Source organism: Pelobates fuscus, chromosome 6 (genome assembly GCF_036172605.1).
Source record: "Pelobates fuscus isolate aPelFus1 chromosome 6, aPelFus1.pri, whole genome shotgun sequence".
Taxonomy (NCBI): domain Eukaryota; kingdom Metazoa; phylum Chordata; class Amphibia; order Anura; family Pelobatidae; genus Pelobates; species Pelobates fuscus.
The window spans coordinates 74,174,987-74,200,604 of record NC_086322.1 but is presented as its reverse complement, the minus strand read 5'-3'; positions in this window follow the sequence as shown (position 1 = coordinate 74,200,604).

The following is a 25,618-nucleotide window of genomic DNA, read 5'->3' as shown; positions in this document are numbered from 1 at the left end:
TAGAAGAGCAGTTGCCTGCCTGCCAGCTTCTGTGTCAGGTTGGATGCCTTGCCCATTTGCACAGTCAGTGCCACCACTCATATCTGTTTTAACAATAGCTTAAGCTTTAGATTTTAAAGAAATCATTTTTTTTCACTGTAATAGAAGATCAGTTAGTTGTCTGCAAGCAAGCGTCTGGGTGTCAGGCCTACTTCAGCGTGGGCTCTGTAGACCTGTTCCAGCGTGCTTTGACAGTTGCCAATCATATTTGGTGTCTCTATAGCGTGCTTTTAAAACCAAAATTAGTTTTTCACTGTTATAGATTGTATAGCAGTTACTTGTCTTCAAGCGGGTGTCTCAGGCCTACAGTGTGTGCTCTGCAGAACTGTTCCAGTGCACATTGCCAATCATATCTGGTGTCTCTATAGCGTGCTTTTAAAACCAAAATTAGTTTTTCACTGTTATAGATTGAATAGCAGTTACTTGTCTTCAAGCGGGTGTCTCAGGCCTACAGTGTGTGCTCTGCAGAACTGTTCCAGTGCACATTGCCAATCATATCTGGTGTCTCTATAGCGTGCTTTTAAAACCAAAATTTATTTTTCACTGTTATAGATTGAATAGCAGTTACTTGTCTTCAAGCGGGTGTCTCAGGCCTACAGTGTGTGCTCTGCAGAACTGTTACAGTTCACATTGCCAATCATATCTGGTCTCACAGTAGCTTGCACGAATAGTACCACTAATCCCCCAAAAAATGACAGGCCGAGGCAGGCCACCCCGCAGGGGCCGTCGTGGTCGTGGTGCTGTGATTCCCTTTTGCCCTAGAATAATGCCCAGTTTTCAGAAGCCACGTACCCTGAACTTGAAAAGTTCTGAGGACTTAGTTGACTGGCTAACACAGGACACCCAATCTTGTACAGCCTCCGCTCGGAACCTTGACGCACCATCCTCCTCCAGCTTAGCTTCAGGCACCTCTCAAGATAGCACTCACCCGCCTGCCGCCACCACCAAAACTAGCACCACAGCCGCTTTACTTGGTATGTCAGAGGAGTTATTCACACACCCGTTTGAAGAAATGAGTGATGCGCAACCATTATTGCTAGAGGATGTAGTTAACAGGGATATGTCTCAGGCAGGCAGCATTAAACACATGGAGGTACGGTGTGATGATGATGATGTTGTACCCGCTGCTGCTTCCTTTTCTAAATTGTCAGATACAAGAGAAGCGGTTGATGATGACGATGCGTCCATGGATGTCACGTGGGTGCCCGCTCGGCAAGAAGAAGAACAGGGTGAAAGTTCAGATGGGGAGACAGAGAGGAGGAGGAGGAGACGAGTTGGAAGCAGGGGGGGTCGTCGCAAGGAGCTAGTGGCACAGTCAGACAGCATGCATCGGCACCCGGGGTCAGCCCGACAGCACGCCACTCAACGCATGCTGTGTCCACCACCAGAATGCCGTCATTGCAGAGCTCAGCAGTGTGGCATTTTTTTTGTGTGTCTGCCTCGGACAACAGCGATGCCATTTGCAACCTGTGCCAAAGGAAACTGAGTTGTGGGAGGTCCAACGCCCACCTAGGTACAACTGCTTTGCGTAGGCACATGATCTTACATCACAAACGCCTATGGGATCAACACATGAGTACAAGCAGCACGCCTACTCTAAGCCGCCATCCTCCTCCTGGTCCAGCATCTTCAGCCACGTCAACCACTGCTGTCCTTCTTGCCCTCTCTCAACCATCCGCCACTCCGTCTCCCGCCTTGAGCAGTTCCCGCTCATCTGCCCACAGTCATGTGTTTCTGTCAAGGACATGTTTGAGCGTAAGAAGCCAATGTCACCAAGTCACCCCCTTGCCCAGCGTCTGACAGCTGGCTTGTCCGAACTATTAGCCCGCCAGCTTTTACCATACAATCTGGTTGAATCTGAGGCGTTCAAAAAATTTGTAGCTATTGGGACACCGCAGTGGAAGGTACCCGGCCGGAATTTCTTTTCACAAAAGGCAATCCCCAACTTGTACTCGATTGTGCAAAAGGAAGTCATGGCATGTCTGTCACACAGTGTTGGGGCAAGGGTCCATCTGACCACTGATACCTGGTCTGCAAAGCATGGTCAGGGCAGGTATATCACCTACACTGCGCATTGGGTAAACCTGCTGACGGCTGACAAGCAAGGAATGCATGGCATTGCAGAGGAGTTGGTGACAACGCCACGAATTGCAGGCAGTCCTGCTGCCACCTCCTCTACTCCTCCTACTCCATCCTCTTCCATAACCTCCTCGGCTGAGTCCTCTTGTGCCGCTGCTTCTTGCTCCACATCAACGGCACCCCCCAGCTCCCCAGGTACTATTCCACATCCCAAATACGGCAGTGTCACGCCGTCTTGGGTTTGACTTGCTTGAAAGCAGAGAGTCACACCGGACAAGCACTCCTGTCCGCCCTGAACGCACAGGTGGAAAAGTGGCTGACTCCGCAGCAACTGGATATCGGCAAAGTGGTTTGTGACAACGGAAAAAATTTGATAGCAGCATTGAAGTTGGGCAAGTTGACACATGTGCCGTGCATGGCACATGTGTGTAATCTGATCGTACAACGCTTTGTGCATAAGTACACAGGCTTACAGGACGTCCTGAAGCAGGCCAGGAAGGTGTGTGGCCATTTCAGGCGTTCCTACACGGCCATGGCTCACTTTGCCGATATCCAGCGGCGAAACAACATGCCAGTGAGGCGCTTGATTTTCGACAGCCCTACACGTTGGAATTCAACACTCCTAATGTTCGACCGCCTGCTCCAACAAGAAAAAGCTGTTAATGAATATTTGTATGACCGGGGTGCTAGGACAGCCTCTGGGGAGCTGGGAATTTTTTTGCCACGTTACTGGACGCTCATGCGCAATGCCTGTAGGCTCATGCGTCCTTTTGAGGAGGTGACAAACCTAGTCAGTCGCAGTTGTGTGTGTGCGTGTGTATGGCTGTCTGCCTGTGTGTGTGTGTGTGTGACAGGGTGAAGATTTCTTGCACATGGGTGTGACAGGGTGAAGATTTCTTGCACAGGGCGCCCAAAGGCCTAAGGCTGGCCCTGCGCGTGGGTCAGTGGCTCTGCACCAGACTTCCCTCCAATTGATCAAAGTTAAAGGATTTCAAGTGGACTGATTACAATTACAGGGCCTCTAAAGAGTCCTGTATTGTTATTTGTCGTCACTACCTTCCCGCGTCGGGAGTGGGTCATTTGCGCCCCTGCTGCCTTCCTTGCATGTGGTAGCTGTTTGTCAGGGATTTGTCAATCCATATCTGCCAAGTGACCCTATGACAGGGTGAAGATTTCTTGCACATGGGTGTGACAGGGTGAAGATTTCTTGCACAGGGCGCCCAAAGGCCTAAGGCTGGCCCTGCACATGGGTCAGTGGCTCTGCACCAGGCTTCCCTCCAATTGATCAAAGTTAAAGGATTTCAAGTGGACTGATTACAATTACAGGGCCTCTAAAGAGTCCTGTATTGTTATTTGTCGTCACTACCTTCCCGCGTCGGGAGTGGGTCTTTTGCGCCCCTGCTGCCTTCCTTGCATGTGGTAGCTGTTTGTCAGGGATTTGTCAATCCATATCTGCCAAGTGACCCTATGACAGGGTGAAGATTTCTTGCACATGGGTGTGACAGGGTGAAGATTTCTTGCACAGGGCGCCCAAAGGCCTAAGGCTGGCCCTGCGCATGGGTCAGTGGCTCTGCACCAGACTTCCCTCCAATTGATCAAAGTTAAAGGATTTCAAGTGGACTGATTACAATTACAGGGCCTCTAAAGAGTCCTGTATTGTTATTTGTCGTCACTACCTTCCCGCGTCAGGAGTGGGTCATTTGCGCCCCTGCTGCCTTCCTTGCATGTGGTAGCTGTTTGTCAGGGATTTGTCAATCCATATCTGCCAAGTGACCCTATGTAGGGGTAACAGTCCCTATTCTGCTCTGTGTCAGTGTGTATCATGGTCTCTGTGGACAGGGAACAGTCTCTATTCTGCTCTGTGTCAGTGTGTATCAGGGGTTTTGAGGACAGGTGTCAATCCATATCTGCCAAGTGACCCTATGTATATCTGCTGTCAGTACACAGGAAAAGTTTAAATATTTCTTGTTCTACGTTCTCTGCAACTCCACGCACCGACTCATCCAATACGTGAAGATCTGGGGTTTCTCTGACTCTCCTCAGTAGTGTATCAAACAGAGTCTGCACTGTGGTAACACGGACATCTTCAGGACATAACTCAACTATTTGCAGATAGGCAGTCTGCAGCTTCTCTTTCACCTGTTCTCTTCTTTCTCTTATGCGTATTCTTGTCTATATGCAGGTGGTCTCTTGCCTTTCTTTTAACCAATTCGTTCCTTCCATATGGTTTCAAAAGATCTCTGGCATCATTACTTTCAACGCAAATAACGTCATCATAGTTAGTCTCCTCATTATTCACCGGGAAGAGAGTGTTTGCACTGACTACCCACAGCATGCTCTTGCCATTGCCTACTCCACCTTCAACGACAGGGTGCAAGTCCCAAGGAGAAGGATCATTCACTTTATTATCTGTCTTTATTTCACAAGTAGTGCCTGGAACATCCTCATGGGTCACAAGATGTAAATCTGGACTAATGTCAACCCCAGGGTCTGGAAAATCATCAATTTGAAATTTTTCGAATAATCCCAGTGGGCTGCCACATTCTTCCTCCTCTGATGGTATTAAAGTTTGCAGAGATTCACTATGGGGTGGTGTCAAGCATTTTGGAGAACAATTAAGCATCTCCATCCCAATACGTTTCAGATGTCCTATCAGCTCTTCCACCCTATGCGATACTATGGGCAGGCTACCCGTGACGTCATTACTCACGGCCCTATTTCACGCGGACACTCTGTGTCAGTGTGTATCATGGTGTCTGTGGACAGGGAACAGTCTCTATTCTGCTCTGTGTCAGTGTGTATCATGGTCTCTGTGGACGGTGAACAGTCTCTATTCTGCTCTGTGTCAGTGTGTATCATGGTCTCTGTGGACAGGGAACAGTCTTTATTCTGCTCTGTGTCAGTGTGTATCAGGGGTTTTGAGGACAGGTGTCAATCCATATCTGCCAAGTGACCCTATGTAGGGGTAACAGTCCCTATTCTGCTCTGTGTCAGTGTGTATCATGGTCTCTGTGGACGGTGAACAGTCTCTATTCTGCTCTGTGTCAGTGTGTATCATGGTCTCTGTGGACAGGGAACAGTCTCTATTCTGCTCTGTGTCAGTGTGTATCAGGGGTTTTGAGGACAGGTGTCAATCCATATCTGCCAAGTGACCCTATGTAGGGGGAACAGTCCCTATTCTGCTCTGTGTCAGTGTGTATCAGGGGTTTTGAGGACAGGTGTCAATCCATATCTGCCAAGTGACCCTATGTAGGAGGAACAGTCCCTATTCTGCTCTGTGTCAGTGTGTATCAGGGATCATTAGGATAGGTGTCAATCCATATCTGCCAAGTGACCCTATGTAGGGGGAACAGTCTCTATTCTGCTCTGTGTCAGTGTGTATCAGGGGTTTTGAGGACAGGTGTCAATCCATATCTGCCAAGTAACCCTATGTAGGAGGAACAGTCCCTATTCTGCTCTGTGTCAGTGTGTATCAGGGGCTTTGAGGACAGGTGTCAATCCATACCTGCCAAGTGACCCTATGTAGGGGGGGCAGTCTCTATTCTGCTCTGTGTCAGTGTGTATCATGGTCTCTGTGGACGGTGAACAGTCTCTATTCTGCTCTGTGTCAGTGTGTATCATGGTCTCTGTGGACAGGGAACAGTCTCTATTCTGCTCTGTGTCAGTGTGTATCAGGGGTTTTGAGGACAGGTGTCAATCCATATCTGCCAAGTGACCCTATGTAGGGGGAACAGTCCCTATTCTGCTCTGTGTCAGTGTGTATCAGGGGTTTTGAGGACAGGTGTCAATCCATATCTGCCAAGTGACCCTATGTAGGGGGAACAGTCCCTATTCTGCTCTGTGTCAGTGTGTATCAGGGGTTTTGAGGACAGGTGTCAATCCATATCTGCCAAGTGACCCTATGTAGGGGGAACAGTCTCTATTCTGCTCTGTGTCAGTGTGTATCAGGGATCATTAGGATAGGTGTCAATCCATATCTGCCAAGTGACCCTATGTAGGGGGAACAGTCCCTATTCTGCTCTGTGTCAGTGTGTATCAGGGGTTTTGAGGACAGGTGTCAATCCATATCTGCCAAGTGACCCTATGTAGGGGGAACAGTCTCTATTCTGCTCTGTGTCAGTGTGTATCAGGGATCATTAGGATACGTGTCAATCCATATCTGCCAAGTGACCCTATGTAGGGGAAACAGTCTCTATTCTGCTCTGTGTCAGTGTGTATCAGGGGTTTTGAGGACAGGTTTCAATCCATATCTGCCAAGTGACCCTATGTAGGGGGAACAGTCTCTATTCTGCTCTGTGTCAGTGTGTATCAGGGATCATTAGGATAGGTGTCAATCCATATCTGCCAAGTGACCCTATGTAGGGGGAACAGTCCCTATTCTGCTCTGTGTCAGTGTGTATCAGGGGTTTTGAGGACAGGTGTCAATCCATATCTGCCAAGTGACCCGATGTAGGGGGAACAGTCTCTATTCTGCTCTGTGTCAGTGTGTATCAGGGCTGGGCTTTGAGGACAGGTGTCAATGTTAGGTGATTTCTGCCCTTTATGGATTAAAAGCAGACTCTGCATTAACTGTGCAATTTTCCATGGGAGTTTTGCCATGGATCCCCCTCTGGCATGCCACAGTCCAGGTGTTAGTCCCCTTGAAACAACTTTTCCATCACTATTGTGGCCAGAAAGAGTCCCTGTTGGTTTTAAAATTCGCCTGCCCATTGAAGTCAATGGCGGTTCGCGCGGTTCGCCGGTTCGCGAACATTTGCGGAAGTTGGGGTTCGCAGTTCGCGAACCGAAAATTTCGGGTTCGCGACAACACTATTTAAGATGATCCCTTCTGTTTTCTCTTATTATGGACTTTTTACTCCCCCCTATTTTTTCCTTTAAATATGGATTTTTAATTGCTAAAAAGGATTTTTTAGTTTGATATTTGTTTTATAGTAAGTACCCCCTTCTTCTAATTGGTTTGACATTAATTCAGCTAGATTTGCTGTATTACATTTAGCTGCTATTGTGGTTTTTTGGTTAACTACATTTCCCACCGGCTCTAACTTCCGAATTGAGGAAGTGCCGATCATCATGTGACCTATTCAAAGTTATATTTTATTTTATTTCCCCTGCTCGTTTTTGTATCCCAATTATTCTATGATTAAACACAGTTCTTAGCCTCTTACATACATATAAATTTGATATGTTTTGAGTTACTGCAATTCACGGCTATTTTTACTACAACTCCCTTGCTGCATTGCGGTTTACTTCTGAAGTAAACTATTTTAAATCACTCCAAAACACACTTTCTCACCCTGGTTTTAGATTTCTATGTATCAGAATCATCTAATAGTAGTATTATCTATGTATCCATTGAGTTATTTATGTATTTTATGTTTTAATTCTGTTTTAATTCTGTTCTCATTTCTGATTGGATGTTCCAATTTTTGGCGCCAAATTCGACTGAATTCTGTTCTTATTTAACACCTACTAGCCAGGTATCACTGTTATTCCATTTGAGAAAGTCTTTTTGACGAAACGCGTTATGGATAGTGATGTACCGAACTGTTCGCTGGCGAATAGTTCCCGGCGAACTTAGCGTGTTCGCGTTCGCCACAGCGGGCGAACATATGCGATGTTCGGTCCGCCCCCTATTAATTTACTAATACTAAGTAAAAATTACTTAGTATTAGTAAATTGTGCCCCTACTCGCAATACCGCAAGTAGGGGCATGTCTATTAAACAGTGAGCAGCCTGTGGCTGCTCACTGTTAAAAAAAAAAAAAAAAGGGGTGGGGACCTAAAAATCACAATAAGAGTCCCCCCAGGCCCCCACCCCTGAGCGGTGGGTGGGGGCCCTAAAAATAACAATTAGGGGGGACCTATTGCCCCCCCCGGCCCCCACCCCTGAGCGGCGGGTGGGGGCCCTAAAATTAACAATAAGGGGGACCTATTGTCCCCCCCCCAGGCCCCCACCCCTGAGCGGTGGGTGGGGGCCCTACAAATAACAATTAGGGGGACCTATTGTCCCCCCCGGCCCCTATCCCTGAGCGGCGGTTGGGGGCCCTAAAATGAACAATAAGGGGGGGACCTATTGTCCCCCCGGCCCCCACCCCTGAGCGGCGGGTGGGGGCCCTACAAATAACAATTAGGGGGGGACCTATTGTCCCCCCTGGCCCCCACCCCTGAGCGGCGGGTGGGGGCCCTAAAAATAACAATTAGGGGGGGCCTATTGCCCCCCCCGGCCCCCACCCCTGAGCGGCGGGTGGGGGCCCTAAAATTAACAATAAGGGGGGACCTATTGTCCCCCCCCCGGCCCCCACCCCTGAGCGGTGGGTGGGGGCCCTACAAATAACAATTAGGGGGGACCTATTGTCCCTCCCCGGCCTCCACCCCTGAGCGGCAGGTGGGGGCCCTACAAATAACAATTAGGGGGGGACCTATTGTCCCCCCCAGCCCCCACCCTGAGCGGCGGGTGGGGGCCCTAAAAATAACAATTAGGGGGGACCTATTGTCCCCCCCCGGCCCCCACCCCTGAGCAGCGGGTGGGGGCCCTAAAATTAACAATAAGGGGGGACCTATTGTCCCCCCCCCGGCCCCCACCCCTGAGCGGTGGGTGGGGGCCCTAAATTTAACAATAAGGGGGGGGACGTATTGTCCCCCCCAGCCCCCACCTCTGAGCGGTGGGTGGGGGCCCTAAATACAAAGGGGGGTGCCCTTGTTAACCCTTCCCCCCCAAAAAAAATGATCTACCTACCTACCACCCTCAAACTAAAAATAATGAGGGGGGGACCTTTAACTAAAACCCTGTAAAAAAATAGATAAAAACAACTTACCATTTATACTAAGTAAAAATTACTTAGTATTAGTAAATTGTGCCCCTACTCGCTACCGCAAGTAGGGGCATGTCTATTAAACAGTGAGCAGCCTGTGGCTGCTCACTGTTAAAAAAAAAAAAAAAGGGGTGGGGGACCTAAAAATCACAATAAGAGGGGGACCTATTGTCCCCCCCGGCCCCCACCCCTGAGCGGCGGGTGGGGGCCCTAAAATGAACAATAAGGGGGGGACCTATTGTCCCCCCCCGGCCCCTACCCCTGAGCTGCGGTTGGGGGCCCTAAAATGAACAATAAGGGGGGGACCTATTGTCCCCCCCGGCCCCCAACCCTGAGCGGCGGGTGGGGGCCCTACAAATAACAATTAGGGGGGGACCTATTGTCCCCCCTGGCCCCCACCCCTGAGCGGCGGGTGGGGGCCCTAAAAATAACAATTAGGGGGGACCTATTGTTCCCCCCCGGCCCCCACCCCTGAGCGGTGGGTGGGGGCCCTACAAATAACAATTAGGGGGACCTATTGTCCCCCCCGGCCCCCACCCCTGAGCGGCGGGTGGGGGCCCTACAAATAACAATTAGGGGGGGACCTATTGTCCACCCCCGGCCCCCACCCCTGAGCGGCGGGTGGGGGCCCTAAAATTAACAATAGGGGGGGGGACCTATTGTCCCCCCCCGGCCCCCACCCCTGAGCGGTGGGTGGGGGCCCTAAAATTAACAATAAGGGGGGGGACCTATTGTCCCCCCCCAGCCCCCACCCCTGAGCGGTGGGTGGGGGCCCTAAATACAAAGGGGGGGTGCCCTTGTTAACCCTTCCCCCCCCCAAAAAAAATGATCTACCTACCTACCCCCCTCAAACTAAAAATAATGAGGGGGGGACCTTTAACTAAAACCCTGTAAAAAAAAATAGATAAAAATAATAAACCATAATAACCGACGCAATTAAAAAAAAAAAAAAAAACGCACAAAAAAATAATCCATCTTCACCCATGGAGGGATCCGCGCAGACTGAGCTCTGCAGGGCGGGGGAAGGCTTATAAAGCCTTGCCACGCCCTGCAATTAGGCTAAGAACACTCTGATTGGCTGGTTTAAGCCAATCAGAGTGCTCTTTGTCATTTTACACAGTGTGGGAAAATTCCAAAGAACTTTCCCACGCGTGTAAAATGACACAGAGCACTGTTATTAGATGGCTTGAAATCCATCCAATCACAGTGCTCTGTGTCATTTTACACAGCGTGGGAAAGAGCACTTTATAAGCCTTCCCCCGCCCTGCAGAGCTCAGTCTGCGCGGAGCCCTCCATGGGTGAAGATGGATTATTTTTTTGTGCGGTCGTTTTTTTTTTGTTTTGTTTTTGTTTTGTTTTCATTGCGTCGGTTATTATGGTTTTTTTTTGGCCTTTTTTGGGGCTGAAAAAAGAAGATTGTAGAAGAAAGAAAACATCAAATGGTAAGTTGTTTTTATCTATTTTTTTTTACAGGGTTTTAGTTAAAGGTCCCCCCCCTCATTATTTTCAGGGTGAGGGGGGTAGGTAGGTAGATCATTTTTTTGGGGGGGGAAGGGTTAACAAGGGCACCCCCCCTCCCTTTGTATTTAGGGCCCCCACCCACGGCTCAGGGGTGGGGGCCGGGGGGGGCAATAGGTCCCCCCCTTATTGTTAATTTTAGGGCCCCCACCCACCGCTCAGGGTTGGGGGCCGGGGGGGACAATAGGTCCCCCCCTTATTGTTAATTTTAGGGACCCCACCCACCGCTCAGGGGTGGGGGCCGGGGGGGACAATAGGTCCCCCCCTTATTGTTATTTTTAGGGCCCCCACCCACCGCTCAAGGGTGGGGGTCGGGGGGGACAATAGGTCCCCCCCTTATTGTTAATTTTAGGGCCCCCACCCACGGCTCAGGGGTGGGGGCAGGGGGGGACAATAGGTCCCCCCCTTATTGTTAACTTTAGGGCACCCACCCACCGCTCAGGGGTGGGGGCCGGGGGGGACAATAGGTCCCCCCCTTATTGTTAATTTTAGGGCCCCCACCCACCGCTCAGGGGTGGGGGCCAGGGGGGACAATAGGTCCCCCTTATTGTTAATTTTAGGGCCCCCACCCGCCGCTCAGGGGTGGGGGCCAGGGGGGACAATAGGTCCCCTCTTATTGTTATTTTTAGGGCCCCCACCCGCCGCACAGGGGTGGGGGCCAGAGGGGGGGAGGACAGTAGGTCCCCCCTCATTATCTTTATGGCCCCCACCCGCCGCCCAGGGGTGGGGGCCGGGGGGACAGTAGCCCCCCCTTCATTATTATTATGGCCCCCACCCGCCGCCCAGGGGTGGGGGCCGGAGATGGGGAGGACAGTAGGTCCCCCCCTCATTATCTTTATGGCCCCCACCCGCCGCCCAGGGGTGGGTGCTGGGGGGGGACAGTAGCCCCCCTCATTATCATTATGGCCCCCACCCGCCGCACAGGGGTGGGGGCCGGGGGGCGGAGGACAGTAGGTCCCACCCACTCATTATCATTATGGCCCCCACCCGAACCCAGGGGTGGGGGCCGGGGGGGGGAAGGAGAGTAGGTCTCCCCCCCCCCCTTCAACCACTATTGTGGGTTTTAAAATTCGCCTGCCTATTGAAGGCTATGGCGGTCCGCACGGTTCGCCGGTTCGCGAACATTTGCGGACGTTCGCGTCCCCCGTTCGCGAACCGAAAATTTTATGTTAGCGACATCACTAGTTATGGATATCTAATATTGTGTTCCTTTATATATATTAAAGTATTTTTGGTCATTTTATTGTGCCAATTACCTTTTTTATAGACACATAATCTATTTTACCCTGTCCCTGCAAAGTTTCTCTAACACCTTCATCAAAATAGGTGGAGGGGGGAAAGCGTAAAGGCCCGGAATGTCTGTCCATTGGAAGGACATCGCATCCATCTTCCAAGCTCAAGTACTAGTTACAAATTTGGGAGTCTGAGCCGAGGTCTGAGATGCAAAAATATGTATCTGTCTCTTTCCCAATGTGCTCTCTATCAGCTGAAATAAGGTACTCTTTAACTGGACTGTAGCCAGGGACAAAAGCTGGCTGGACAGGGAATCCGTCAGTTCATTTGCCTCTCCTGGTACGTGAACTGCCAAAATTCAAACTTTGTGAACCAGAGTCCAGGACCACAGGTCCAAGGCCTCTAGGCAAAGACTTTTTGACCTCATGCCCCCTCTGTGGTTGACATAAGCTACCGCTGTCCTGTTGTCTGATTGAACCAATAACAAAACACCTAGGGGGTTTGGAGGGCTAATCTGATTGCTCTCAACTCTAGTAAGTTTATGTGGAGAAGCCTTTCTTGAACTGACCAAACTCCTCTTATCCCACCATGGGCAGAGAAAGCACCTCATCCCTTGGTAGAAGCATCTGTGGTCAAGCTTAACTCGAAAGGTCCTTCCAGAAGGGGGCGAGGAAGTGGACTTGCCCCTTCCAATATCTTGTTTAGCTCTTTTCTGACACCCTTGACCCCCACTTGCCACTTTGTCTCAGTTGGTTTCCTAGAAACAGCTGACTTTGTCTGCACAGCAAGGGGGAAGCATCATAACCCAGTGTTAAATCCTCCGAAAAGCCTTTGCTATTTCTCTTAGGGACCATCTGTGTTTTAAAAGAGCTGATTTTTTCCCCATGTGTCTTGGGGAACACCCGAGGTCATATCCATAGTGTTCAGCATGAAAACCAAAAATAGGATATTCTGAGTAGGGAATAGGATATTTTTTTTGCAGATTTACAATAAACCTCAGATCCTGTAATAAGGAAATTAGGTAATCTCTCTCTGAACAAGAGCATCTACCTCTGGATTCAACAGCAGGATGTTGTCTAAGTAATACAGGCATAGAAATCCTCTTTGCCTTATGTGGGATGTAATAGCTTTCATTATGCTGGAAAATGTGTAAGGTGCGTTGATCAAACACCATTACAGTCCAGTGATATATCTGTTCCTTCCAGCGTAATCTGATATAGCGATAGGAACTGAATGGAAAGCATCTTTGAGGTCTAATTTTATGCAGAAGACATGTTTCTGCACTAGGCCAGGGAGGTCTAATAAACCTTCCATCCTGAATCTTTTCCACTTTAGGAAAGTATACAAAGCCTTGACATTTAGTACTGGGCTCCACATGCCATCTGATTTTGGAATAGGGAACAAGGGACTGATCCAACCTGAAATTGACAAATCTGTCAATTCTATTTTTCCCTGAGCTAATTCCTGGGAAAGAGTGGAATCTTGAACTGGATTTACCTCTCTGCTCAGAGCCTGACTCTGTAAAGGAAACTGAATGAGAGGGAGTTGTAGACCCCTTTTGAAAATCTGAAGCACCCATTTGTCTGAGGTTATATCTGACCAATTTTGAGGGATGTGAGGTAAACCACTTACTTAACTGCATGGGTCTTCAGTTTTCTGATGAGCCACGTCTGGCACGGGCTCCTCTGCTACTGCCTGGGAGTCTTGACTTCCTCCCATGGTAACGAAAGTGGGCTTGCTGAGTAACTTCCCGGGATGAACCTGTAGCCCTGTAGGAATGACCCTTGGTCCGAAAGGGCTTCTTGTAGTTTGGAAAGCTCTTTAAATTAGAAAAAGATCTCCTAGCCTTATATCGTCCTTTCCCTTCTTGTATAAAAGAGGGGCCAAATAGAAAGTAGTTTTCGAAATTAGGGAATTCATGTGATTTAGGTACCAAATCAGACATCCCTGCTGCATGCAGCCAGTGGGTTCTGCAAATGTCAGAAATATAGTGGAAGGATTGACCAATAATAAGCACCGCTCTGCTGGAAGCTTTTAGAAGTGCCATCTTAGAAGCCAGTAACGCTGGTAGGGAAGGGTTATGAGAGGATCCCTCCTTCTCTGCCTTATCCAACATAAGCAGCAGGGGACCAACAGCATCAATTTTAAATTGTACATTGCGAAATGTCTGATCCATGGGATCTGCAGAAACACTGCTTCCTGTAATGGATAACAGTGCTGGATCAATTTCAGGGGCCATTAGTGCCTGAATATCAGGGATACCAATATGATTTCTAAGGAGGAGATCATCCTCTTTAACTAGCGATGATCTGAAAGCTAGTTTGGCAAAATCCCTGACTTCTGATTCTTGATCGATGGCCCATCTCGAATGGAATCATTTTGAAGGGAGCACTTTACCTAAAAGGCTCACTCTGTCCATCTGAATGTTGCTCAACTTCCCTTGTTCAGTGGAAGCTGCAGAGTGAACCACCTTCTCGCACTCCCAATCAATCTCCGGTGATCCCTTTCTGGAACAGGACCGGCTTAGGGAGGATGAATGAGCAAACGCTCTTGAGGATGACAGTGAGGAACCGACAGCGCCCAAACAAGTCTTGTCCCTTTTGTGTGAAAACTGCTCTGAAACCTCAAACAAGGGAAAAACATGTTTCCCTTTAGGAGGTACTGTTCTTTTAAAAGGTCGACTACTCAGAATGGGGGGAAGAGGGAACAAAATCAAGTTCATCCTCAGAACTTGAAGAGGAAAGGCACGCCTTCTTTTTTCTTTTACTAACTGGGACTATATCCTCTTGGAAGATGAAGAGGATAGGTCCCTGGGGAGGAAGGCTCTCTTATAGAGCCTTCTAACGTTAATGGGGCTGTCTCTAGGAGAGACATCCACCATATCTGTGGCAGACACAGAAAGAGTCCTCCATCAACATTGACATTTTAAAATCTGAGATGATCAGGGCGGTCGCGAGCTGCATGGCTGTCCTGATCATCTGATTGGCTAAAACGCTGTTGCTGTGCAGGAGCACAGCATGAGTGTTTTTTAGCGCAGGAAAATATTTCTCCAGGAGGCTGCCACATACCCACTAGCTTTGCTTTTGCTAGGGATAAAAGGAGTTTGCATAGGAATTACAGAGTATAGTATCCATTATGAATATCAAGTGATAGACTGTGCCTGGATATTTATCCACCATAGTTAATAACTAACTTCCTCCCTTGACAAAAAATTTAAAAGATTTACTTCCCTCTTACCAGACAGCTAATTATTTACAATTATCACAGCTAATTGGCATATATTTCTTAAAATTAATTTATGTAACACTAAAAGTAATTAAATATGAAATACGAGCCAGGTAGTATGAACTGTGAAAATGTCTAAATGTTAGAAGCATTGAAGGGCATTTAAGAAGAGAGAATGGTGGGCTGCATGTTAAATAGGGGAAATTCTTAAGGCCAGCATTATTGGAAAAACAGATGGCAAAACTTGGAGTGTCAAAAGTCACTAATCTAACTTAACCTCTTAGTACTTTTCCTAAAATTTATTTTCATTTCAACATATTTTTTGTACTGTTTGATGCCTTAACCCTAAAAAAAAATGGTTTTCAATATTAAATTCTGTTAAATATGGATGCATTTTTTGTATATGGCAGATATTGTACAGTTATTTTAAATACCAAAAGCTATGTTCATTTTCCTTTATCATATTAAAAAAAAATATACAGAGAGATTTTTCTAAGCAAATTCAGAGCTTTATTGCATTAGCACAAAACTAGGCTAAACTATTAAATTAACTTCCACAGTATCTCTACAACCCTAAGCTGCTTTTTGTAATGTAGATAATATATGAGTTTTGCTTTCAAAAAGATATTACTAATAACTGACGAAGCTGCTATTGTCTGGTTTATTTTAGCACTAAGAAAGATTTATACTTGTTTTGCCTAAGGAAAAATTGTAACAAAGAATGAAGCTATGCTGTCTTCACAAGTTTTTTATTTCAAATTATTTTGAAGCACAGGGAAAACCAAGCTTATGATGTATTCGCACACTTAGCACATCATGTCTAAATGTATTTAAATTGTGACTACAACATATGGTTTATAAATTATAACAGGTGTGTTAGAACAGGTGGTCAGTACAAAACTAGGGTATTGTTGGATGCACCATGAGAAATGGAGAAAACAAACAGTTCCTTCACAATAATGGTGGCTTGGAGAACTTCCTGATTAAAGTCATTATACGATAAACTTTGTAAGTATTTAACACTTATACGAAGAATGTATTAATTTAAAAATAATATTCTTTATAGATTGGATGCATCTTACTGATCAGCAGGAGAAGGTAATCATTTGATGACTGGGTTATGTACTTTAAGTTCACAAAAATATTTTGTTCATTTATTATTTTAGCTTTACTTAGTTTTGTATGTTTTTTTGTGGATTTTATTATTTACAAGATATACACGAGGATAGGAAGGAAAGGGTAAATGTGATCATTGTCTGAAAGGATTTCATTTAAAAAGAAGAAGTTACAACATTATGTTGCTGATATTCAAACAGTGGAGCCATCACCTTAAAAGGAGTTAAATTCTAAAGTGTATAACAACAATTTTGCAAAGGATGGTATACTCTACCTTTTTAAATCCTGACAACAGGGTGCAAACCTAGGTAGACACTCCCCTGCATGTCAAAATTACTAAAGTGTAGTCATTGCTGAGCTATGTATATAAGGCATTCCCATATTGTGGGGGAGGAGCATGACTGCTGCACACAATAGTAGGGATTGATTGGCTAAGTGGGAAAAATTAGGTACTTGTGAACTTACAATCTAAAGGTAAAGAAGGAGAAGTAATACATGAGGTTACAGGGTGTCAGGACCCCACGGGCGGCTGCGAGGGGAGGCTGCACTCTGCTCGCGGCACTCACTCTCCAGCCGCCCGCGGGCCCCTCCTCCTCGCGCGCTCGGCGAGCGGCATCCTCCCAGCCTCGGATGCTGCCCGCGTCTTCCTCTACGTCCCCCAGGGGCAGCATGCATGACGCTGCACGCTGGGAGACCGCCCAATTTATTACACGCCGGGGTCAGCCACCTGACCCGGCGTTAAAGGCACAGTGCCTCAATCACAGTGGGAGGTCTAGATACCTCCCACGTGTGATTGTTAATTCTGATTGGAAATTATCCAATCAGAAATAACCTTATGGTTTAAATACTTACCTTTCCTGTTCCTCCCTGCCCTGTTGTGGTCTTTGCTTGCTAGCATTGCTACTGAACTTGTGTTTCTGGTTACGTACTCTCTGGCTTGTTTATCTGTCTTTGTGACTTTCTCCTACCCTTTGACCTCGGCTTGTTTCTTGTTATTCTGTCTTCTGGTTCCCCTTACTCGGCTTGTCTCCTGACTATTCTTTGTGTGCTTAGCCCGGCCACTCTAAGTTCCGGTACAGCACCTTTTCTGTGTGTGTGTTAGCATGTTTGGTTCCCCGAATCGTGACACAGGGGTGTTTGAAGTTAATGGCCAGAGATCTAGAGACACATGTAAATGTTTAATAGTGTGTGATGTAGTTAAGTAGTAAAGATTAGAGGTAGCTTAGGGAATGTGCATTGAGGAAAGGAGAATCTAGGGTGGGTGAGTGGTAGGAAGATTTTGCAGGGAATCAGGGTGCAAGTTTGAATTTGAAAAATGAAGGATTTTAAAGTAAGATGATAATGCACAAATGTGCTTGTCTGTAGGGAATGAAGAAGCATTATAAATTAGGGGGGGGAGTAGGGGGGGAGATTGTATAACATGTTATGTGATACTGTAACATTTTGGTAAAAATAATCTCCCTAAAACTGAATTATATATGTGCATACACAATACAAAAGTATTAGTTACAAACGATGAGAAATTAACAGTCACAAAGCATACAATAGTAATAGTTACAAAAGTGTATTGCAAAAGATAATGATTAAAATAGAATAAAACAGCATGAGATTTCTGTCTTAATTGAAGGTACAAATGAAAGGTTTGGATGTTGCTGAGAATCAGGGTTCAGGTCTGGATTAAACTGCTTGCAGATGATATTGCGAAATAGTTAAAATGTTCGCTTTAGCTAACCAGTCACAGTGCTCTTGGTCATTTTGTAAAATGTGGAAATTTTTTTCCCCTGCTCACTATTATTAGGTAATGGGAGATAGGTCAGCAACTAAATTTATTATAGGGGGTGGATAGGGATATGAGAACCATAGCCACTTGGAGAGCATACTATACACTAGGTCCCATCATTTCCTTTAGTATTAATATTAGGGTCCCCACCCATATGTCAGAGCCAAGGAAGGGAACAATAGCTCATGCTCATTTTTCATTTTTTTTTAACTACTCCTCCTCCTTTTTCCTCTAAAGGTTAATAAAAAAAATATTGTTAGTTTGATGACCTTGTTACAGTCCACTATGGTCCAATCCTTATGGTCATTTGCAAACCTCACCTGGATCTTCTTTGCTTCTCATTGACACAGGGCTTATTTCTAGCTTTACATGACTTCAGCCCTGCTCCTAAGAGTCTTGTTTCAAACTGTCACTGTCTTGTGCTGCATCCCAGCTGCTATTTGACATTCTTCTTGTAGGTCACTTGATGTCACCCTACTATTGTTATTTGACATTCAAATAAGTTGACTGCAGTCAACTCCAGTCAGTGGAGAATACATTTTGCCCTCTGTTGATCTGTAATTTTATTGTGCGAAATTCCCAGATTTTACTATTAGCATGACGTAAAGTCATGATTTTATTAAAGACACGGAGGCGAGTATTATGCATAACTCTTTCTTTATTTCCTCAGCAGCGTAGATAGAGGAATATAAATATATCAAAAATGAAAGAAAAAACTGTATAGGTACACAGGCAACCAATCACACAACATAGGAAGTGACTATATAAGGCCTGTGTCTCCCACAATCCCCCTCTTTCTTGCGAAAACCGAAGACCAGGTAAGAAGAACGATATCCCACTTGGCCAAAACCGGAAACTGGAACAATTCGATAACTTCAAGCTAAAAAGAGAGAGAGAAATATGGTAATAACCAAATTCCAAACTGTGGACTTACCAAAACAGACTGTTGATTATTCATACGACAAAACTGAAATCTGAAAAAATATAATAGACACAATTAATCAATATAACCATACATAATACATGAAATTCACACAAGACAGACCAAATCTCAACATACCTGAATATGCCAATCGCATCTCACCCCATACCCCACACCGGGAGGGTGGAAGGGAATAATACTCGCCTCCGTGTCTTTAATAAAATCATGACTTTACGTCATGTTAATAGTAAAATCTGGGAATTTTATTAAAAACACGGAGGCTCATATTATGCAAGTTCAAAGCTGTGCTATCACCTGAGATGCGATGTGCTCAATAGGTCTGAAGTAGAAGTCACGGTCGACTCTCGAGACCAATCCGCTGCTCGCATGATGTCTTCCAGACGACAGACGATTGTCGAAGCTTTGGAAGCCATAGCACCCCGTACCGAATGGGGTGTAAAGATAGACGTGTCTATACCAGCCGAAGACAAGAGCCAATGCACCCAATGTGTCAGGGTTGGAGTTGCAACAGGTCGGTAAGGTGTACGAAAAGAAATGAACAAAGGTCGTAGATCAGGCAAGCGAAGAGACTGTGTAGCTTCCAGATAAGCCTTCAAACACTCCACCGGACAGAGTGCCGGACACCCTGGAATCTGGGGTACACAAAAGATCTGGACGTTGATTTAGTCCTTCTGGAAATGTCAAAAGTCACGCCTTCAGGAGAGAAAATAACGGAAAAGGTTGATAGTGCCTTGCTCGAATCAAACAGAAATGTGAGGAACTCCAAAATCAGATGGAGAGGGGCAGATACGGGATCCATTGCCCGTTCCATGTACCAACCAGACCATGAGTTCCATGAAGAGCGGTAGGCCGATCTCGTACCTGGAGCCCAGGCGTTATCGAGGAGCAGGAGAGTTGTCTGCGAAACGTTCGGGACAACCCAGGATCCCCTGAAAGGAGCCACGCCATCAGAGGTAACTGATGTCTGAGTACCAGCACTTGCGAGTTCCCATCCGGGTCCAGAAGAAGGTCCTGGAAGTTTGGAATCAGTCGGGGGTAGTCTACCGACAACTCCATCAAGCGCGGAAACCATGGACGGGATCTCCACAGAGGCGTGATCAGCGCCAGGCAACAATTGTGACGGATCAACTTCGAGATCGTGCGAGCGATCACGTTGAACGGTGGGAAGGCATACAGGCGGCCTGGTGGCCATTCCTGGAGAAAAGCGTCCCTCGCCACTGCTGCCGGGTCTGGCCTCCAGCTGTAAAACTCCGGGAGTTGAGTGTTCAGGCGTGAAGCGAATAGGTTCAATTCGAACCGTCCCCATAGTCTGTCCAGACTTTGGAATACCAAAACGTGCAAGCGCCAATCTCCCGAGTCTCTTAAGTGTCTGGAATTCCAATCCGCTCCCGACTTGTCCAGACCTGGGATGTGTTCCGCCTGCACCGAGACATTGTTGAGAAGGCAAAATTGCCAAAAGTCCTTCGCCAACAGTGCTAACGTTCTGGACTTGGTTCTCCCTAGGTGATTTATGTACCGGACTGCCGACACGTTGTCCATCTTGAGGAGAACGCAGCAGTTCGCTCGACCTGGGGACAGGATGCGGATCGCGAAGGCCCCCGCAGGAGTTCCAGACAATTGATGTGTAAGGACTTCTCTATGTCGGACCATCTGCCTCCTGTGGAAACGTCTACACAACGAGCACCCCAGCTGTGTAAGCTGGCATTGGATTTGATCACGATATCCAGAATCGAGCCGAAGGTGGCCCCCCTTCCGTTCCAGGCCTCCATGTGGGCCAACCACCACACTATCTTGTCTCTGGATTCCTCGTCCAGTCGTATCCGGGATTCGTAAGAATGACCTGAACGTAGATGCGAACCCTTGAGTCGTTGGAGGGCACGGTAGTGTAGCGGGCCCGGAAATATCACCTGAATAGAAGCCGCCAGAAGACCGATAATCCTTGCCTGTTGTCAGACGGACATGTCCGGCACCCGAAGAGCCCTTCGGAGCTCCTTTTGAATGGTCTTCATCTTGGAATCCGGCAAGTACAGGAACTGCCTGATGGAATCCACTTGGAAACCCAGGAATTCTATTGATTGTGCAGGGGTCATGACTGACTTGTCCCAGTTGACCAGAAAACCCAAGTTCTGGAGAAGGTTGATCGTCCAATCCAAGTGTAACAGTAGGGAATCCCTGGATTGGGACATGATTAAAATGTCGTCCAGGTAAATAATCAAACGTACCCCACGGGTACGGAGATATGTCACCACCGGCTTCATGAGTTTGGTGAAACACCAAGGAGCCGAGGAGAGGCCGAATGGCGGGCAAGTAAAGCGCCATCACCTCCCGTGCCACATGAAGTGTAGGTAATCCCTGTGTCCCATCGCAATGGGGCCCGTAAAATACGCGTCCTTCAGATCCAACTTGGCCAACCAAACCGATTGCCGAAGGGGGTCCCTGAGGCAGTGTATGCCCTCCATCTGGAAATGTCGGTAGCGGAGAAATGCGTTGAGGGGACGGAGATTTATCACAGGGCGGACCCCGCCCCCTTTCTTTGGCACCAGGAAAAAATTGCTCGTGAAGCCTGGAGAGGCCAACGGCATCTCTTCTATGGCACCTTTCGTAAACATCTCCTCTACCTCCGCGGAAATCATTTTGTCTTGATCCAGTGGGAGGGACAACTCTCTGGGGGTGGAAACTTGGACAGGCATAGAAACGAACTCCAGGTGATAACCCTTCACATATTGCAGAACCCAAGCGTCTGAAGTTATATCTGTCCACCCTCGGTAAAATAAGGCTAGCCTCCCTGCAACCAGTACATGATCGAGAGGGGAAAAAGGTTACTCACCATAAGGGCGTCTGCCCGAAGTGGCACCACGGGTGTATCTGGAGCCCCAGGATCTTCCTCTGGCAGGGAAGAAGGGAGGCGTCCTCGTATCCTAAAATCCTCGGGAAGGAAAGAAGGAACCTCTGGTGGCCCGAAACGAGCCTCGGAAGCCGCGGCCGGGTGGACGGTTCCTGCTACACCCGGCCCATCCGAAAACCTTGGGTGCGAACATGCGCTTCATGTTTGTCTGGGCCTTGTCTATGGCCGTAAAGGCCTTCACATAGGAACCTAGGTCTTTAACGAAGGAGGTTCCGAATAATAAACCCTCGTCAGAGGTGTCAGGTTCCGCCACCGTCATGGCAGCCAATTTGGGGTTGATCTTAAGGAGAATCGCCTTAAGCCTCTCCGAAGACATGGCGGTATTTGCGTTCCCAAAAAGGCAGATCGCTCTCTGGACCCATCCAATGGCCACATCGACATCCAAAATGGAATCCCCAGCGCTAGCGGCATCTAGCAGCTCATACAGTTTTGACAGAGGGCCCAGGGTATCCAATATTTTGTCCTGGCATCCCTTGAGGGAATAGTCCAACCCCTTTTTGGGCTTCCAGCCTGACTTGTTCAGGAACTGGGCAATTTGGGGATCAATGTCCGGAGTCTTACAGACCGAGCCCGGGAGAGAGGGCCTAGGGCATTCGGAGAGGGGGGTACGCAGGCGTTTAGCCACATATTGGGCAATATGGTCTGGAGGGACCCATTCTGCTGACCGTGGGTGGCGAAGGTCATCAGGGTCGAACAGGGGGTTGCCCTGGGGGTCAAAAAGTGCCTTACTGTCCCCAGTGGGGATCTTAGCCTGACCTAGGGTAACGGCAGAGGAACCAGAGGGGGTAACACCCGTAGTGGGTAATTTCTCGCCCGACTCGCCCTCATCGTAGGAGTCATACTCCATAACATCAGAGTCACGTTCCACTCTCCGGTCGGTGTCCGACCCATCCTCTAGGGCTCTAGCCCTTTTCCATAATCTAGCCTTTTTAGCCCGGCCAGGGGCTCTTTTGCGCATGGGGTGCGCGCTGTCAGTGACCACATCCAGTGTGTCAGTCATGGCAGGTAAAACCTGCATCGAGGAGCGGGAATCAACGTGCTTAGATTTCGCCTTCACCTTACGGGCACCAGGCACAGTCTGGGCAGGGGAAGGGGACCCCTCACCCAGGAGGGTAGGAGTAGCTAGTGAGGGCATAAGCATGGAATGCAGGGACTGAGAGAAGGAGGAAGAAACAGCACCCATAGCAGAAGCAAAAGCTTTTTGCAATGAAGAAGCCATAGTGGCATCCAGCAGGGCCTGAAATTCCTGGGAGGCCATAGCTCCCTCAGGGTTATCAACATGAAAATCACTAACGGTGCCCTTCAGGCCCATCCTCCCTATCCTGCATGGTGACAAACACAGGGAAATATACCTTTAACTGAGCAAAGTATAAAACTAGTGAAATATATATATATATTCAAATATACCTTTAAATATTTCAAATATAGTAGACTAGGGAATATATCTAAAAAACAAGCGACAAGGAAGGGTTGAGTAACCCACAGGTAGCACAAGGGAAAAGGAAAGAACCTGCCCGCTGGTGCACTCAGGGGACCCAGAGACCGCAAGCCAGAACCGCACGGCAGCAGAGTGAAAGGACCACCCAAAATAGCCGCCGCACGTGCAGGAGATCGATCGCGGACTGACTCCCGGTGGGGGAAGGGGCGCGTGCACCTTACCCGCGCGGGCAGCCCGCGATCGAGGGGAATACCAGAGAGCAGAACACAGCCGCGGCAGATAGAACAGCGTGGCTATGAGACAGTACCGGGTCCTGCGCGGCACCCGCAGGGGGTAGGGAGAGCGCAGGGAAAAAACAAACAGCCGGGAGGGAAACCCAGGGCACAAGTAAGGGGATAGCCCGAGCACATCAGCGGAAGGCTGCACAGAGAAAGGCAACCATAAACAAGCAATAATAAGTAAAATAGCAAACAATAAACAATAAATAATAAACAATAATCTTAGGAAAATATCAATGGACAAGAGCAAAATACTTAGCTGTCTGAGGAAGCAGCAAAGAAAGAGGGGGATTGTGGGAGACACAGGCCTTATATAGTCACTTCCTATGTTGTGTGATTGGTTGCCTGTGTACCTGTACAGTTTTTTCTTTCATTTTTGATATATTTATATTCCTCTATCTTTGCTGCTGAGGAAATAAAGAAAGAGTTATGCATAATATGAGCCTCCGTGTCTTTAATAACATTTCTGCTGCTTTACCTTGTTCTTGAAAGCAACCTAATATTCACCATATCCCTCTGCCGGTAAAACCAGAAATGAACCTTTTTCCCCATTCTAAGCCTTTCCTTTTAACTCTTTTGGCATGTTCAATTGTTCATTTTATTATAATTACTTTTGAGGTACTACTTGCACTGTTTTTGCAATTCAGCTGGTCCTGTTGCAAGACGATTGTACTGACCTCTGGAGTGTTTTTTATACTTTTATGCTTTTCCTCTTTGGTCCTTACATGGGACCTTTGTTAAGACACAATATAATTCAAACTCATCACATAAATGGGTACATTTTGGTGTGAGTGTACCTTCTTATGAGATTGCTCAGAATATATTGTTTCTTGACACAATCCTTGTTTGAGGAATTTCTTCTAGACTACCCAACATATGGTGGGCATTTGGGTATAAAAGGTATGGTGGGCAGAAACCCAACTGTACACAAAAAGAAGAGTAGAAATTAGTGTTGTGCCTAGTGTGGCCCTTACTCAAAAACAACTAACAAATATAAAAAAATATATTTAAAACATTTAGGATTTTAAGCTCAGGGAGAAATGTTACAAAGTAGCCTGATAAAGCACAATGTTCAACTGATTGTCTAAAAGCAAAAATATCTCAGGCAACTAAATGCCTGAGAATTTTAAATATACTACAGACAGTCTTCACTTACCGACTGGGTTATGTTCCTACGACTTGGTCGTAAAAAGAATTGGTCAGTAAGTGAGAATGTGCTAGAGAGCATGCACTAGAGAGCAGGTCTATGTTTGGGGGAATTCCCCCAAACATAGACCAGCTCTCTAATGTGGGAAATCTCTCGAATCCCCATGCTACAGAGCTAGTCTTAAGTCCTAGCAGTAGCAAAGCAGATAGGTTGCAAAGTGAGGACTATGCGTATAATGTAAGTTGGAAGCCAAGAAACATAAAAAAAAAATATATAAAAAATAATATAAAAAAAATATAACTCATACATTTAAACACAAGTTATATTGATTTAATATTGTTGGATTTGTTGTCCAAGTGACTTAATTGTTTTTGTACACAGGTTAAAAATTATTTAATATTATGAAAACTATTTAAATATTTTTTAAAATATTTTTTATTTTTTTCTAGATATCTTATTTCATATATATAATATTTTAAAATTCTATATTTTTGTTGTGCATGGATGTAAATAAAGACAGACTTGTAGTACCATAACAACATCGACAAGCAAGGAAACACATAATATTTAACAAGTATATGGCTTCAGGATTTATGCACAATTAGTATTATATGATAAAACAAGCTAAGCACACATGTCTAGGCTCGATTGCAATCTGCTGTAAAACTAAGTTGCAGAAAAGACATGTTAGGAGTTGGGTAACAGCTTAGTGTACCACCCTAGACTGCCCTAGACATTTTGGAGACATCTTTCATAAATAGTGGCATATAAATATGCATTTTTGTCTGGAGCTTATAGACATGAGGTAAAGATAAGGAAGAAAATAAATAGCTTAGATCCGTTAGAGAACAGTGGAAATTATCATAACATGCAGCTGGAGGATCAAATATGGTGATCAGTCTATCCCCAGTACAGGGAATTCACAGTCCCAGATGGCCTGGACCTTCAGCCTCTGAGCCGATGAAGTCAGCTGTGGGTCCTGATTCTACTCTACAGTAGTTTCCCACCTCTCTCTCTATCTCACTGCAAGATCCACATGTCTGTTCCGAGTGTGCAATGCTGCCAGGTTTGTCGGCATACCGCTGTGTTCACAGCCATTTTCACAA